The following is an 18,986-nucleotide window of genomic DNA, read 5'->3' as shown; positions in this document are numbered from 1 at the left end:
TGTAAGATGGCGTTGGAAAGCTAAGAAGAAGAGCTACAACTTTGTAGTTGAAGCCGTGAGCATATTCGGTCATCTTGCATCCTTAAAATGGACAACAATGTCATGGTAGTATGCTGAAAGTTTTTATGAAGACTTATAAAAGAATGGTATTATCTATAATTTTATTGCTCAATTTCATTCTTGTGGTTAAGGTATGTTCTCGAGACTTCCTTTTAAAATATTTATGATGATAAATATGAAGGTTTGGTCAAATTATATATGCCTTAATCGTTCGTATGTTTAAGCTACTACTTTATTTGGTATGATATGTCTATAATCTTGGCAAAATTACTCTTTTGATAATTGATTTCAAGAATATGTGAATGGAATTGTTCCAAGATTTTTGATTGACAAGTAGCTAGAATGATTAAGTGTCCAAGATATTGTTAGGTGTACATATGTTTATCAAGCAAAATATTTCACACATTTGGATTGGTTATTTAGTTTTGATTATAAGATAAACTAAAATTAATATTTGAGTTATGAACCAAATGTGGGGGTTAAATATTTTGTTTTAAATTGATATAGTATCTTGGACATGTGTGACAAAAATTGGAAATGATTATTTGTCAAAGCTTCATAAAAGTAGATTATGGAGAACATAATTTGTCAATTATTATATGATATCTAAAAGTTGAGATGATGAATGAATGAATAATGTGTATATTTTGTTTGAACGATTATGTTTGTCACTAATTTGTGATGTGACAACATGTGGGGGAAGACGTTCAACTTATTTGATAAATTTATTCATCGAGTTTAGAATTGATATCTTATAATTTGTGAAGAGTTTGTATATATTTGATTGTGGGGGTGTAGAGAAAATGATAATCGTATGTTTTATACGTGACTAATTAAACCAAAATTACAAGTATTAATTTGTTGGATAATGACTATGTCAATAAATAATGGCTGCGTAAGGTTCAATTATTTATGTTACATTTTGCTTACACCACACTATATGAGATTATGATGATTGATTTTATGTTTGTAAGAAGTCAAATTCTTTTTGTAAAATATTGTGGATTTGCAAAGAGTAAATGTAAAGTGAAACAATCATGGAGATTCGTTGTTTTCTAATATAAGAATGATAATGTATATAGAGCTTTTAGTAAATAATATGATTTTGGGTGCAAAATCACAAACACTACGTGTATGCTTTATTCTATGTCAATTTATTAGAAAGAGAAAATAATAAAGAAGATTATTTGTTCTTTTAAACGACATGAGAGTGGAGCTCTATATTTAATTAGAACAATGATGCGTGCTAATGAGTTATTAAAAAACATGTTTTGACTATTGTGAGAAGTCTAATATGTATAATTATAGTTGTGTCAATGTAGCTTATGCAGCTAAGTACATTTTGTTTGTGTATTCATTACCAAAGTTATCATTCACATTTAGTGAAGTGCCTAAGGTGCAATATTAAGAATTGCACTATGTTGAATATCTAGAAAGATATTGGATCGACGAAATGGTAATGACGATCGACAAGGTGAGATCTATGGTGAGTACTATACATTTCCACCTTTAATGGTGATCTTGTTTTAAGTCTATTGAGAAGACTATTATAACCTTGTCTATTATGTAAGCATATTATATTGCTCTTAATCTTGCAGGGTAAGATGCAGGGTGATTGTGAAGCTATTATTAGCTACTACTTAATTGTGGGGGTATGGAGTTTTGCCTAATGTTTATCTTTAGCATAATGCTAATATCAACTTAATAATGCTAAAATAATGTGTATAATGACTTGCAGATTTACACATTTTATGCAGATTTGATTTGAGAAAGTTGATTGAGAATAATATGCTCACAAATTATTATCTCTGTGAAATTTGAGAGGAGCATATTTAAGTTGATGGACTAAGAAAGAAAGAAGTCCTAGAATTGTCGAGGGGAATGGGGCAAAATCCTATTAGTTGAGGAATTTGTGGTGGATACCGGAACTTGCTATGCAAGGGTGGTCTAACGAAGCCATAGATAACTCATACTTGTGTACACTTCCCGTTCCTATGACATGTACACTATTTTGGAAGGTTGAGCATATAGCTCTTAATGGTCTTATAGCCCAAAATTGGGTGGTCCTTGTGAGACGGACTTGATGAGATCACCGTAATGATGGAGGTTGAGATATTTCTCTTAATGAATCGATATCCCTTTATTTGGGTGGTCCTATTGAGAAGGACTTGATAGATTCACCGCAATGTTGAAAGGTTGAGCCTTAGAGCTTTTAATGAATCTATATCCCTATATTTGGGTGGTCTTATTGAGAATGACCTGATGGATTCACCGCTATGTTGAGAGGTTGAGCCTTAGAGCTCTTAATGATTCTATAGTTCATGCGTGAGTGGTTTATATGGAGATAGACTTGTTGGAATCACCTACGTGAGTGTGAAGGATTGGCCTCCTTCTATGAGAGACTAGGCTATCTCTCTAGAGCACTCGTGAGAATCCCAAGTTTCATTTGGCCATAAAATTGTTGAATTGTATTGCGGAACTCGTCTGGAACTTAAGGTGAGATATGTGTTTGGAATTTACCCCGGAGTCTAGGAGTTCAAGATTCGTTCACTCTCTAGGTGATGAAAGAATTGTTCCATTTCACTATGTGTTAATTCAAATCGAAAGATATTAATGCTTAAGTATCAATCCTTATTAATATGCTCAGAATTTTGTCTATCATTTGCATTAGTGGGGGATTGTTGGAAGTAATGCAAAAGGCTAGTAATGTTGTCTAGATACATTGCATTATAGAGAAGCTTTACATTACCTCGTAAGAGAATCTCTCCACTCTCACCACTAAATGCATGTTTATAGCCCCATTAACTCCATGTTTATGGTAGTGGTTATGCCTCTTTATAGTGCTAATTAATCACTATAAATATGAGAAGTATGTAGTCATTTGACAAATACATCTTCATATATCTCTACTACTTCTCTATGATAATTTTGAGCATACCATATGAGTTTCAACTCCTAGTGGTTGAGTACACAACTTTTAGGAGTGTTGTGTGACCTTGGGGGACGACGCCTATATCGATTTGTACCGTAGTCGGGGCGATTTCGTTTCTCATTCAGTGGCCTCCATACCACGACACAACAACAAATATTCTCTAATTATATCTTCGCCCCTATAGTGATACTATATTTCCAACAATTACAAATAAAAGATATGAATTTTAAAGAAATTATGAAAGGGGTAAAAAGTGGAAGGGAAGTCATTTTCAATTGCTTAATGTTGTTTGATTTTGTGATGTGAAATAATACAAAACATATAATATGCAAATTCTCATTTGTTATTTATAATAACAAAAATAATTACTAATAACAAAAATAATTACTAATAAATTGATCACCTACTTATACTCTCATTAATTTGGTATTTATAACCTATCTAAACACTACATTTTCAATTACAACTTTTCCCCTAATTTTTACAGTTAGTAGATTATACATCCAGTGGTATAGTGTTATTATACAACCAAGGGTAGTTTAGTCAATTTCTCCCTATTTTTTTTTTCCCTAATTCCAATATTCGGTAACTGATTATTCAACGTAGTCAAGAATTTTCTCCCCATATCTCTCTTTTTCTCCTAATTTCTCTAACTGATTAACAATTATGCAGTTACTCAATTTGCTACTCCTTCAATTTTATTTTTGCATCTTCAGTAAACCACAATCTGTAATTAGAATCAAAATTCTATATAAGAATTACAATCTATGGATGATGAAGCTTCTACGGCGAATGTTACAAATTTATCATCAGCAATGGGCGATGGAGTTTCTAAGGGAATTGGGACGTCAATGGAAATTGTTGTATTTAATCCAGTATCAATGAGTTTGGAAAGACAACCAGATGAAAAATCTACTTGTCAAGGTAATTATCGTTAATTTTATGTATTACATGACTACTTCACTGTATTCGTACTGGAGCATCTAATTTTCGTCTTTAAAGTCATTAACTTTGGCAATGTTTTGTAATATAAGATATGGTTTTCGTCTATGTTACAAGGGTTGTTGTTTTCTGACTTTGAATATATGTGGCTCGATAAGTCTGTTGAATAGCTCGTGAAGTTTATGAGTTTTGCTCCATTTCTTTGTTTAACAGTGAAAATTTTAATGACAGCTCAATAAGTTAGTAGGTGTGCTCTGATTGTTTGATATACATGTTCATTTTACGTTTGCTCGGTAAATTTAGACGAAAGCTCAATAAGTTACTAGTTGTGCTCCTGTTTTTTTTATATACATGACGATTTTATTGTTGCTCGGAAAATATACATGATAGCTCGATAAGTTACTAGTTGTGCTCCTTTTTTTTATATACATGACTATAAGATATGCTTTTCGTCTATGTTACAAGGGTTGCTGTTTTCTGACTTTGAATATATGTGACTCGATAAGTCTGTTGAATAGCTCGTGAAGTTTATGAGTTTTGCTCCATTTCTTTGTTTAACAGTGAAATTCAATTTTGCTCGTAAAATTTTAATGACAGCTCAATAAGTTAGTGACAGCTCAATTTTGAAGAGAGTGGGTTTTTATGTCGTCACATTCTAAGGATATATCATTGTAACTGTGTCGATGAGATAACCAATGTTTATGTTCTCAAGCGTTGGACGAACGATGCAAAGCCTAAAGATGATGTAATTGAAGTGTCAAAAGGGAAGGTTGCAGGGCCCGTGTGGAGATTGGATATGCAGCGCCAGTTTCATAAGCTTATTATTGCTAGTTGTGAAAATGACATCACAAGAGGTATTGTTAATGATTGTTTTGAGAAAGCAAAGTCCGAGATTGAGGCTGTAGTTGGGGGCATCTAATGCTCGAATGTTGAAGGGGACGATGTTGATGTAATACAAAATCCAAAGCGGAAGACAAAGAAGGGGGAGAGGTTTACTAGGAAGCGGAGTTTGATAGATATTCAAACTAGCCGAGCTCGTGGGAAATTCAAAGCTGCTAATACTCGTGCACTTAAAAAGGCAGCGAATAATGCAGAGAAAGAGGGAAATAGAGTTGGAGTTGTGCCTTCCACTAATAATCATGCTAATAGCCACGTCGGTCTTCGCGATATTCTGATGTCTTCGTAGGATTATCATTTATTGGTTTTTAAACTTGTAATTTAGCTTTGTTGAAACTTATTTAGTAGTAGTTGTCATTTAATTCCGTGTATTTGTTTCATATGGACAAAATTCTATTAGTTCATAGTTGAAGTTATAATGAAATTTTAAAGATGTGTCATAGTCATGGTTTATTGCAATTTAGCGTAAAAACTTACCGAGCTCGAAACCTTTATTACGCAGCTCAAGTTATTTCTAGCGGAGCTCGAAACATAGTCATGCTTTATACAATTTGGCGTATAAAATTAAACAACTCGTTTTCTTTCATTAGTAGCTCTAATAGTTACATACGTAGCTCGAAACCTTTGATATAAAAATTTGTATGTAGTCATGTTTATTTTAATTTAGTGTACAAAATTTCAGAGCTCAAAACCAGGGGCGGACCCAGGAATTCCGTCTATCTAGGGCTAAATTTTAAAATATACAAAATGCTAATTTTCTCCCGAGATTTGTAATACAATAGTACAATATAGGCTTGGTACGTAATTCAATACTTATAAAAAGGTTTTATGGATATACATTTTACGTATCAGTTTTCTAGCCTTTGAGCCAAATATAAACAGCCACTAATAAGTACAAGCTATTAACTATCATCGATATTATAATACTTATGTTGAATTGAGCTAATTTGTAATTATTCTAACAATTTTGATAGAGAACTATTAAAATTGCGCTTGTAAACAATTTTAGTGAAATTAAATTAAAATAATGTACTCATATTCCCTTCCAAAAGAATGTACATGTTTTTTAAATTATGAGGTAAATTTTGAAAATTGTATATTCCGTACCGTTTTTATAATGAGAAAAGTATATAATTAACATTTTTCATCTTATATCTCACTTGTTATATCCTTAAAATAGTTGATAATTGATGGAAAACAAAAAATAAAAGAAAGAACAGCAGATGTACAAGTGAAACAAACAACAAAACTTTGTAAAGAAATGGAAAAAAATAGTCACAAACAAAAACACTGTAAAGAAATGGGAAAAAATATTCTCTATGGAGAATTGAACCTCGGATGATTGTGTGAAAACCAAGTACAATACCACCAGAACACAGGGCTACTAGTGATTCTCTACTAATGCAAACAGTATATATTTTTTCCCACCTCAGAAACTACTCGGGCTTTAGCCCAAGTAGCCTACCCCTGGTTCCGCCCCTACTCAAAACCTTTCTTGCGTAGCTCTAATAGTTACATATAGAGCTCGAAACCTTTTTTTGCAAAAAATTGTGCATGGCCATGGTTTATTGCAATTGTTAGCGTATGAAATTACAGAGTTCGGAACCTTACTTACGAAGCTCGTTACCTTTCTTACGAAGCTCAAGTTATTTCTTGCGGAGCTCGGATCGTAGTTATGGTTTATACAATTTGGCGTATAAAATTAAACAACTCGACATCCTTCTTAAGTAGCTCTAGTAGTTACTTACGAAGCTCAAACCTTTGTTACAGAGCTCGAAAAGATAGCTCAAATTGTATCATACAAAACTTGGAATCTTAGAATATGCTCAAAAAATACTGTCATGTTATTCCAAGCTTGTACTCGAACATGAAATAGTTATTGTCTTTAAAAATAACCTACATAGTTTGCAATCTGTAAAAAAGTTTCATATAATAAATCACTTGGAAGCTTTACAATTTACAAAATGTCTGAAAGGCGTGGCCTTTAAACTTTCTATCTGAATTGCAGATAAGTTGCTAGTGAGAGACCATCTCTCCCAAATTTTAGTGAATTACCATTATACCCCCATCCAAAACGTACGGAATTCCCAACCACTCCGCCTAAGATAAACACCAAAACGGAATAAAACGGATACATAACTTCACTTTGATCTCTTAGAAAATACTCCGTATATACGGTATTTAATGGTGAGAGAGTAAGTAAGGATATCCCATTTCTCCTCACTTGCACTATCCATTTGTATTTTGTGAGAGGGACATTATCCGTCTTCAATAAACCTCATTAATGGTAAGAGCAAACATAAGAATTACCAATTGTAATTTCGTGATTAATGAACGAAAATTAGGGTTATGTTGGTTTACCTAAAAATATAAAATACATGTAAATAAACAAAGTGATAGACAAAATTACCTCGGAATGTTGTTAGATGCACCCGGGATGTTGTTTGATGCGTTCTTTCGTCTTGCTGGTATTGTTGATTGATGTTTTTCCATAATGAGAGCAATGGAGTTTTGAAGAGAAGTGTGGAATTGAGAGGTGAGCGTCTGAGCGATTGTGTGTTTTTGGGGTTTTAGGTTTTTTTTTTGTTTTTTTTTTTTTAATATTGGGGATGGATATTGGGCCAGTTGTATAATTCTCATATACAACTGGTTGTAGGATACAATTTTGTGAAAATTATTAATACCGCCCGTGTAAATTAAACTTTTTCTTTTTTTGACCCCGGAAAATTACTAATATCGCGCGTGTTATCTTTTCCAAATAGAATAGATAAAATAATAACTCGAGAATCACCACACGTATACCAAAAGTACTAGCATCCTTCTAAATTTTCGATATTGTAACCGACGGATGGCCACGGTGTCAATGGGTCGAAATTATAACATATTTATTATTATTATTATTATATTTAATATTATTATATTAATAACTTATTATATTATATTTATTATTTTATTAACATATTCATTATTATTAATATTATTAATCACATATTTATTATTATTATATTTAATATTAATATATTAATTAGTTATTATATTAGACCTATTATTATAATTATTATATTATTTATTTTTTAGTTATTATTATTATTATTATTATTATTATTATTATTATATTATTATTATTATTCATAATGGTATCATTTATATTACTAATATATTATTATTATTATTACTATATTTATTGTTATATTACTATTTTATTTTTTATATATCTTATTAGATTATTATTATTATATTATATTAATATATTATTATTCTTAATGAATAATATTATTATAATATTTATTATTATTATTATTATTATTATTATAATATTTATTATTATTAGTAGTATTATTATTAGTATAATCTTTTTATTATTATTTCAGTTCAATTCAGATCAGTTCAGTTCAGTTCACTCCATTAAGTTCAGTTCAGCTCCATTAAGTTCAGTTCAGTTCAATTCAGCTCACACAATTTCAGTCTAAAAGAAAATGGTCTGAGTAGTACTTAGTTTCTTTTGCAAATATTTTCTAGCCTTCCTCTCTCATTTTCCATATTCAACATTCATTTGATTATATCCTATCTTCATCATTCATGGACAAGCTATTTTTATTAAATAATCATATAAGAATAGTTAATAATTTTTGTCAAGGGTATGCCATCGTCATACAAAAGTGATGTTATCAAGTACAGAAGTTGAGCGATTAATACGAAAAACCACTTTGAAGTTTTGTTGCCGACGTAACTACAATCAAGCATGAAGAAATCAAGGTTGAAGATGTTGATTACGTTGTTAAGGAAGAAGTGTGACAAATTTATTATTGTAAGTTGTTTTCCTATAGTTAACTTTTGTCTAATTTCTAATAAATCTAATAAGTGACCGAGTCACGAGATCGTGCCTTGGAAAGGGACAGGGGAGGGGAAAGAATTATATTAGGGATATGAAATCGGATAGTTGACTGACTCGCGAGATCGTTCTATAATTCTACTCAAGTGAGAAGTGAGTGTAGCTGTGTAGGATGGTATCCACTCATGCAACATGTTAGATTTTTCATGTTCGGACTAATTTAGTTTTATTTGAAGTTATGTTGTAGACGTACGATTCATTGTTAAAAGGTTTTTTTGTTTAATATAGACCCATTTATGTTATTTTTGGGCTGCTATTTTAAGGTATTAAGAGTTGTACAGATTAAGTCATCTGAAGCCAAAATAGTGGTGAATGAAGTATTTTTATTTGGCAAATTGAAAGGTGAATGAAGAGGCGGTGCCAAATTGTCGATGGTAGGAGTTCGTGACGGGGGAGGGCCGAGGGGGGTCACGATGGGTAGGTAATTGAACTAATGATAGGATAGGGGATCACATAGGGGGTATGAGCAGAGTTGGGGCTCGCGTGTAGTGTAAAGTCGGGGGATGGCGGTCATGTTAGAAGGACGGTGAGTGTATGAGGGACGTATGTAAGGGATGGTGGAGGCAAGAGGAAGTAAGGGTGGTTCGAGGAGGTGGGATATGGGTTGGATCTCGGAAGGTGGTTGGTTGTGAGGGGATGTTAAGATATGGTTGAGAGAGAGTTTGTGGTCCAATGGTAGAGAGGTGTTGGATCTGGTGGAGGATCTGGTGGTAGGTCTCGAGGTAGTCGCAACGCTGGTTTCAAACTTTCAGGCGATAGTAGTGGGTGGGAGATTAAATAAGAGAGAGAGTATAAAATTGAGACGAGAACAAATAAGACGGGTAATTGGTCAAAAACGTAATGTAGTGAGTAAAATTAAATTATATTGCGTAAATAAACATGTTATGATATCTACGATGATCTTATATCCATTTTTCAGATTTCGCCTCTCATAATTTTAAAAGTTAAAATTAAAAAAATGGCAGAGTAGTTCGAATAAAATTAAATGATATAAATTCTTAAAAAGTATATGGGATAGACAAAATAATTTTGTCTAAAATTTACTAATTTACTAAATAAAGAAATATGTAAGTTTTACTTTTTAATCCTGCTTTTCATTACCACCCGTGCAGTGCACGGGTTTAAAGACTACGAGTAGTTTAGTAAATACTCCCTCCTATTCTAGATAATCGTCCTATTGTTCATTTCCGTCTAGTCGGGTAACTGTCTCATTGTCTATTTTTGGTAAGTGTTGTGTGGTCCAAATTCAATTCCATTTCCGTCTATTTACATAACTGTCCCATTATCCGTTTTGTGTGGTCTAAATTCACTTTCTTAATTCTTGTGACATTTTCACAATGGGACGATTATGTAGAATAGGTGTGAGTAGAAGTATTCCCGCTGCTAAGAAATGGAGAAGAAGGTTGACTGACGTGGACTTGGAATAGTTAGGAGAAATGGGTCGAGTATGTATTGTTGTATGTAGGACGAAAGAGTGTGAGAAAGCAATCCTTAAAGAGTGGGCCCGGGAATGATGAAGGAGAAAGTAGAACGCGGTTGCCCAGTTTTTTAAACGATTCTAGATTCTTCTTAAATTACTGTACATATACATAGTTAAGGAATACACAAGTTCTCATTGAAGACGGTCACTATCCGTCATATATTGAAGACGGATAGTGTCCCTCTCACAAAATACAAATGGATAGTGCAAGTGAGGGAAAATGGATATCCTTACTTACTCTCTCACCATTAAATACCGTATATACGGAGTATTTTTTAAGAGATCAAAGTGAAGTTATGTATCCGTTTTATTCCGTTTTGGTGTTTACCTTAGGCGGAGTGGTTATTGAGAGACCAAACTTTCGTACCCTTTTATTTGTATTTCGTACCCTTTTTATTATTGATCGTGACATAGTAATTTCGTACTTATTTACATAATAAATGTACCCTTTTATTTGTATTTCGTACCCTTTTTATTATTGATCGTGACATAGTAATTTCGTACTTATTTACATAATAAATGTACCCATTTTATTATTAATCATGATTTGTACCTATTTTATTACCTTTAGTACCATTTTTTCTTAAAATTGTACAATGGTCTCTCAATAAAGCTTATTAAGAGACCGTCTCTCAGGAGACCTACTCATGGTAATTTAAGTGATTATTTAGTAAATATTCCCGCTTCCTTATGGGTAAATTATACCATGCACCCAGGAATATGGTATATGGTACTCTCTTTCTTTAATTTTTTCTTATAATAAATAAATCTTAAATATAATAAATTATAAAAAAAAAAAATATATCATTATTCATAATTTTTATTTCTCTACAAATAGAGATCATATTTGATATATTTTGTTATTTATTTTATTTTTCTTCACATATTCACATCACGAAATTGACATATTCCTATCATATCACATAATTGTTTTTATTCCTTTAAATTATTTTATATTATGCGGTTTTGATATGAAATAAAATATTCATGGTTATGGTTCAATATATTTGAACAAATAAAGTCATATTCACTAAACTATAAATGTCATATTCACTAAACTGAAATTGAATATAATAGAACCATGAGATGAATATCACACTATATAATACATATCCATCAAACTTCACTGTCATATTCACTAAACTGAAATTGAATATGATAGTGTCTTATTGTGAATATCACACTATAAAGCACATATTAATTACGGAAAATTCACGTGGTACCCTCGAACTTTGACATTTTTCAATGGTACCCAACTTTTTAAGTTTGTGCCCGTGATATCCTTGAAATTTGATTTTCAAGCACAAAGTGTCTTTTTTATCGTTTTTAAAATTTTCAATTGAGCATAAATTATAGACCAGAAATCGGAATTGACTAATTTTTTTTTTCAAATTGATTAACTCTTCGAGATCTATAAATTGATAAAACGAAAATGGTCATTCGGAAATTTATGATCGAAGCTATGTTTAATTTGGGATTTTCGTTAAAAAAACCCAATAAAATGTCAATCGGCAATTTTTTTTCTCAAATCGTAGATTATGACGAGATAATCATTTAACGAAAAAAAATTGGCCAATTCTGAATTCTGATCTAGGAGTTATGTACAATTGACTTTTTTTACAGCGACAAAAAGGATATGTTGTGCATGAAAATCAAACATGGAGGGTATAATGTACACAAATTTAAAAAATTGGGTACTATGTGCAAAATGACAAAGTTCGAGGATACCACGTGAATTTTCCGTATTAATTAAGCAACATCGTCATATTCACTAAACTTAAATTGAATATATAATAGTGTTATATTGTGAATGTAACACTACGTAAGTTAATTTTTTGTTTTAAAATATATATATATATAAAAAGAAAAAAAAAAGAAAAAAGAAAAAAAGAGGAAGTTGAGGATGCGTAGGGGAGTATGGAGTATCGTACATATGAGTGTAGGATACTATAAGAATGGCTTCCTTAATGGGCTAAGAGATGGAGAAGAGGGTTGACTGGCGTGGACTAGAAAGAGTGTGAGAAAGTGGGTAAGTGGGCCCGGGAATGATTGAGAAAAGTAGAACGTGGTTGCCAAGTTTTTTGAACAATTCTAGATCCTTCTTAAATTACATAGTTTTTTTTTTTTTTTTTTTTTTTTTTTTTTTTTTTTTTTTTTGAAGGGCTTAAATTACATAGTTAAGGAAGAAGGATAATCTCAATCAAGTTTGGAATCATGTAGAAGGATCTAGAACTTTTCAGAACCATTTGAAATCATGTAGAAGTATCGAGAATAATGTAGAACTATTTAGACCATTCTCAAAGCGAAAGTCCATTGCTTTGGTCATGCGACTAACGCTTGGTAAGTCATAATGGGGTAATTAAGGTACTTAATTGGTGACCAAAGTTGTTAATTTGTGACCAAACTTGGTCCCTTTGGTCACAAATTGACCACTTATGTGACCTCCTACGTGTCCAAATTTGATTGGTGGAACAATAAAAAAATAATAAAAAAAAGTATATAATATGATAGCGGGGTATGATTGAGAATGTTGTGAAGTGGAAAATGATTGGGTTGATGACCTAAGTCGCGATCTTCTGCTTGGGAGGCTGAAAATAGGTCAAGGTTAATAAGGTGGAATTAAGAGTAAAATCGGGTCGTAACCTAGTTAGCGTGACCACTGCTTGGGGATAGTCTTAGAAGGTTCTAGTTTAGTTGTCCTTCGTCATAATCATAATACCCAAATTTCAATACATTATTATTAGTTTATTACTAAAATAAGCATTTTAAACTCCTTTTTTTTAAAAAAATGTATCACTAAGACATGCAAATTTTTCTTAATTATTGCCTTATTGGATTGGATTTGATCTAAAATACTTTTAAAAACTTTTGCGTAAAAACAAATGGATAGTGCAAGTAAGGAGAAATGGATATCCTTACTTACTCTCTCACCATTAAATACCGTATATACGGAGTATTTTCTAAGAGATCAAAGTGAAGTTATGTATCCGTTTTATTCCGTTTTGGTGTTTACCTTAGGCGGAGTGGTTCGGAATTCCGTACGTTTTGGATGGGGGTATAATGGTAATTCACTAAAATTTGGGAGAGATGGTCTCTCACTAAGTTATTGAGAGACCAAACTTTCGTACCCATTTATTTGTATTTCGTACCCTTTTTATTATTGATCGTGACATAGTAATTTCGTACTTATTTACATAATAAATGTACCCATTTTATTATTAATCATGATTTGTACCTATTTTATTACCTTTAGTACCATTTTTTCTTCAAATTGTACAATGGTCTCTCAATAAAGCTTATTAAGAGACCGTCTCTCAGGAGACCTACTCATGGTAATTTAAGTGATTATTTAGTAAATATTTCCGTTTCCTTATGGGTAAATTATACCATGCACCCAAAAGTATGGTCTATGGACTCTCTTTCTTTAATTTTTTCTTATAATAAATAAATCTTAAATATAATAAATTAGAAAATAAAAAAATATATATCATTATTCATAATTTTTACTTCTCTACAAATAGAGATCATATTTAATATATTTTGTTATTTATTTTATTTTTCTTCACATATTCACATCACGAAATTGACGTATTCCTATCATATCACATAATTGTTTTTTTTCCTTTAAATTATTTTATATTATGCGGTTTTGATATGAAATAAAACATTCATGGTTATGGTTCAATATATTTGAACAAATAAAGTCATATTCACTAAACTATAAATGTCATATTCACTAAACTGAAATTGAATATAATATAACCATGGGATGAATATCACACTATATAATACATATTCATCAAACTTCACTGTCATATTCACTAAACTGAAATTGAATATGATAGTGTCTTATTGTGAATATCACACTATAAAGCACATACTTCGAACTTTGACATTTTTTACGGAAAATTCACGTGATACCCTCGAACTTTGACATTTTTCAATGGTACCCAACTTTTTAAGTTTGTGCACGTGATATCCTTAAAATTTGATTTTCAAGCACAACGTGTCCTTTTTATCGTTTTTAAAATTTTCAATTGAGCATAAATTATAGACCAGAAATCGGAATTGACTAATTTTTTTTTTCAAATTGATTAACTCTTCGAGATCTGTAAATTGATAAAACGAAAATGATCATTCGGAAATTTATGATCGAAGATATGTTTAATTTGGGATTTTCGTTAAAAAAATTTTAATAAAATGTCAATCGGCAAATTTTTTTCTCAAATCGTAGATTATGACTAGATAATCATTTAACGAAAAAAAATTGGCCGATTCTGAATTCTGATCTAGGAGTTATGCACAATTGACTTTTTTTACAGCGACAAAAAGGATATGTTGTGCATGAAAATCAAACATGGAGGGTATAATGTACACAAACTTAAAAAATTGGGTACCATGTGCAAAATGGCAAAGTTCGAGGATACCACGTGAATTTTCCGTATTAATTAAGCAACATCGTCATATTCACTAAACTTAAAATGAATATATAATATTGTTATATTCTGAATGTAACACTACGTAATACTTAAACTGAATGTGACCGTGATAACTTTCTTAAAAGTGGAAGTTAATTTTTTGTTTTAAAATATATATATATATATATATATATATATATATATATATATATATATATATATATATATATATATATATATATATATATATATATATATATATATATATATATATATAGGGTCGATCCAAAGTGAGAACCACTAATATAATGAGAACCATGAGAACCTCTAAGATATTTAATGACTGCTGGATCAGACATAATTTGTCGGGGTCATATAATATTTTCACAAATTTAGACGCTCTCCATCGTTAAAATTTACAAACCACATTGCTTCATTCTCTCTCTTTCTCCTCATTCAATCACCACGTTTATCCAAACTTCTCCGTCATCGACCACCGCGTTTCTCCTTCTTCTTCACATCATCGACCCTTGTGTTTCTCCTTCTTCACTGTCATCGACCACCGTCATACTCCTCCTTCACCGCCATTGACAAAGGTAAGTTTTATATTTAAATTTATTCAATTTTTTAATTAGAAGATATTATTTCCGTGTTATAACAATAGCACAATGATTTTATGTAAATTTGTATGATTGATTTGATTTTAACCTAAATTGATGCAATGTCGAATTAGTTTGACCGCAATACCAGTAAATTAGGGTTCATAAACAAAGTAATCAGAATTACTTCAACCGAAATAGCAGATATTAGGCTTTTATGTATCGTTCTTTGTAATTAGTTGTCCTCTTTTTTTCTTATTATGATTTTGACCTAGAATTAGCAAGTTTGTTTGATTTTTCATTAATTTGTAGCATACTGCATACCTGATTTTAAGGAATGCCTTTTCCTCACTTTCCTTTGTTAATGTTATTTCTAAGAGCTCAAATCAGATGAGTTGGATACCTACATGTGCTCCTCTCAACCCCGATGACATCCCATGCTTAGAAAGCGTGAATTTCTTTGGAATATGTTGCATATCTGACCTCAAGAAATGCACGACCTCACTTCCTTTTTAAATCTTATTAATGCTTATTTTTTGTGCATGTAATTGGTTATTTTCGTGCATCTAGTGAATATTTCTATGCACGTACGCTTATTTCTACGTGCATAAAACTCGCTTATTTCAAGAGCTCAAATCGGTTGAGTCGGGTACCTACATATGCTCCTTTTCACCGATGACATCCCATACTTAGGAAGAGTGAATTTTTTTTGGAATATGTTGCATATTTGACCTTAAGAAATGCACGACCTCACTTCCTTTGTAACTCTTATTAATGCTTATTTTTGTGCATGTACTGGTTGTTTTCGTGCATCTAGTGAATATTTCTATGCACGTACGCTTATTTCTACGTGCATAAAACTCGCTTATTTCAAGAGCTCAAATCAGTTGAGTCGGGTACCTACATGTGCTCCTTTCAGCCCCGATGACATCCCATACTTAGGAAGAGTGAAATTTTTTTGGAATATGTTGCATATTTGATCTTAAGAAATGCACAATCTCACTTCTTCAGAACTCTTATTAATGCTTATTTTTGTGCATGTCTTGGTTGTTTTCGTGCATCTAGTGAATATTTCTATGCACGTACGCTTATTTCTACGTGCATAAAACCCGCTTATTTCAAGAGCTCAAATCGGTTGAGTCGGGTACCTACATGTGCTCCTTTCAAATTTCCGATGACATCCCATACTTAGGAAGAGTGAAATTTTTTTGGAATATGTTGCATATTTGATCTTAAGAAATGCACGATCTCACTTCTTCTGTAACTCTTATTAATGCTTATTTTGTGTGCATGTACTGGTTGTTTTCGTGCATCTAGTGAATATTTCTATGCACGTACGCTTATTTCTACGTGCATAAAACTCGCTTATTTCAAGAGCTCAAATCAGTTGAGTCGGTTACCTACATGTGCTCCTTTCAGCCCCGATGACATCCCATACTTAGGAAGAGTGAAATTTTTTTGGAATATGTTGCATATTTGACCTTAAGAAATGCACGGCCTCACTTCCTTTGTAACTCTTATTAATGCTTATTTTGTGTGCATGTACTGGTTGTTTTCATGCATCTAGTGAATATTTTTATGAACTGACTCTTATTTCTATGTGAATAATACCCGCTTAATGTAAAGAACTCAAATCGATGAGTCAAATGCCTACATGTGCTCCTCTCACCTTGATAACACATTCCATACTTAGGAAGAGTGAAAATTCTTTGTAATATGTTGCATATCTGACCTCAAGAAATTCATGACCTCACTTCCTTTGTAAATCTTAAATGTTTATTTTTTTGTGCATGTACTGGTTATTTTCGTGAATCTAGTGAATATTTCTATGCACATACGCTTATTTCTAAGTGCATAATACCCGCTTAACGCAAAGAGCTCAAATCAAATGACTCGGATGCCTACATGTGCTCCTTACAGCCTCGATGACACATTCCTTACTTGGGAAGAGTGAACATTCTTATGAATATACACAACCTCACTTCCTTTGTAAATGTTATTAATGCTAATCTTTTGTGTATGTAGTGGTTATTTTCATGTATCTAGTGAATATTTTTATGCACCTAAGCGTATTTCTACGTGCATAAAACTCGCTTAGTGTATAGAGCTCAAATCGGATGAGTCGAGTGCCTACATGTGCTCCTTTAATTTATATTTGTGGTGGTACCATCAAGTGAGATGTGATGGTTGTAAAGTTTAGCTACACGCAGATGTGACGGAATTTCAAGCAACCTTTTATAAGGTTTGTTTTCCTTCTTGAGCAACCCTTTGTTTAGTCTTAACAGAAAGACAAGTTTTTTTACTGTTATGCTCCTCATAAAATTGACAGGATCATAACTACTGCAAAATAAAGTTCAACTTTGAACTGTAAGATTCAGAATATCACCCCAAATTTAAGTGAGTTAGTGCACAGTTGCGTTAATGAATATATGCTATGTACTTGCCCATTATATCTTCCCCTAGTACTTTATGTTTTTTTGGCTGTAAGGAGATGTTACTCTTATTTTTGAAAACCTCGACGTGATATATATTCAACTCTTTGATTCTCATTACGAATGTTTATATTTTACTTATTTCGAAAACCAATTAGCTCAAATGGCAGAGCATTGTGCAATGCACAAGATATGGGTTCAACTCCCATATTGGCTATGAAATACTAGTGTTTATTTTCTATTTAGATTGGAATTTTTTAAATTGTAATCCTATTTTAAGTAAGGCATGTATGTATGGTACCTATATAAGCTCACTTTTGAACTTTTGGTCACTATAAACCTATTACACTGCCTAGGCATTGTTATTGCACGCGCGAGTCTAATTATGGCATGCTCGACTTTGCACAAGCGTGATTATAGGCTTATATCCTGGGTAATCTTAATTGTACTGTATTTAATAGGCTATATGGGACTCGAACCCATACCTTTGTGCAAAATATGCACATCGCTCTACCATTGAGCTAATAACCTTCGAAATACGCTATAAATTGGTTAAGTAGTGAAGTACAATTATATATATAGACATCAGCTCCTTATATATCTCGAATAATCCCGCAACACTACCCCCATACCACATCCCTTGTCATTATATGTTGCAGCATCTAAATTTATTTTCCAAACTCCAAGAGGTGGGCTACTCCATTTACATGCTAGCTGCAAATAATTGGCAACTACTTAAGGGCAAATAATTAGCAACTACTTTAGCCTTTGCACTATGCACCAATTCCAAATAATTATTCCAATATTTGATTGCATTTCCCACAACAACATAGGGTTCAGCTGCAGCTCCACCATGCTTTACCGTATTTCTATCATACCATATCGCCCAAAGCACCATAACCTTTTTACTGAACTCCCCCATATCCTTTGACTGCAAATTACCTCGGCTCCATTTCATATTGTTTCCGATTTATGATTCCTTCTCCCTCTCTGTTTTTTTATATATTTAGTGATTATGTACTTTGGGAAGCCATCTTTATTTAGCGTTAACTATAAAGTTTAGGTAGCCTAACTACTATAGTTGGGTAGCTATTTCAGCATATATATCCATACCAACTATAAGGTTTGGGTAGTGATTCCTTTGGACTAATACAGTTAAGCTCAACACTTTTAACGTAAGGTAATGGAAAAAGGATGTCGCATTTCGGGTGAGATTCTAAAGCGTGTTATACCGTAAAGTAGGAAACCAAATACTTATAATTTTTAATATAAAGGTAGACACAAAGGCGGTATGATGTAAACGGGTTCTGAATTATGTCATGAGTGACATTTGC

This window comes from Silene latifolia, chromosome 9, assembly GCF_048544455.1.
Source record: "Silene latifolia isolate original U9 population chromosome 9, ASM4854445v1, whole genome shotgun sequence".
Lineage (NCBI taxonomy): Eukaryota > Viridiplantae > Streptophyta > Magnoliopsida > Caryophyllales > Caryophyllaceae > Silene > Silene latifolia.
This window is presented reverse-complemented; position numbering follows the sequence as displayed.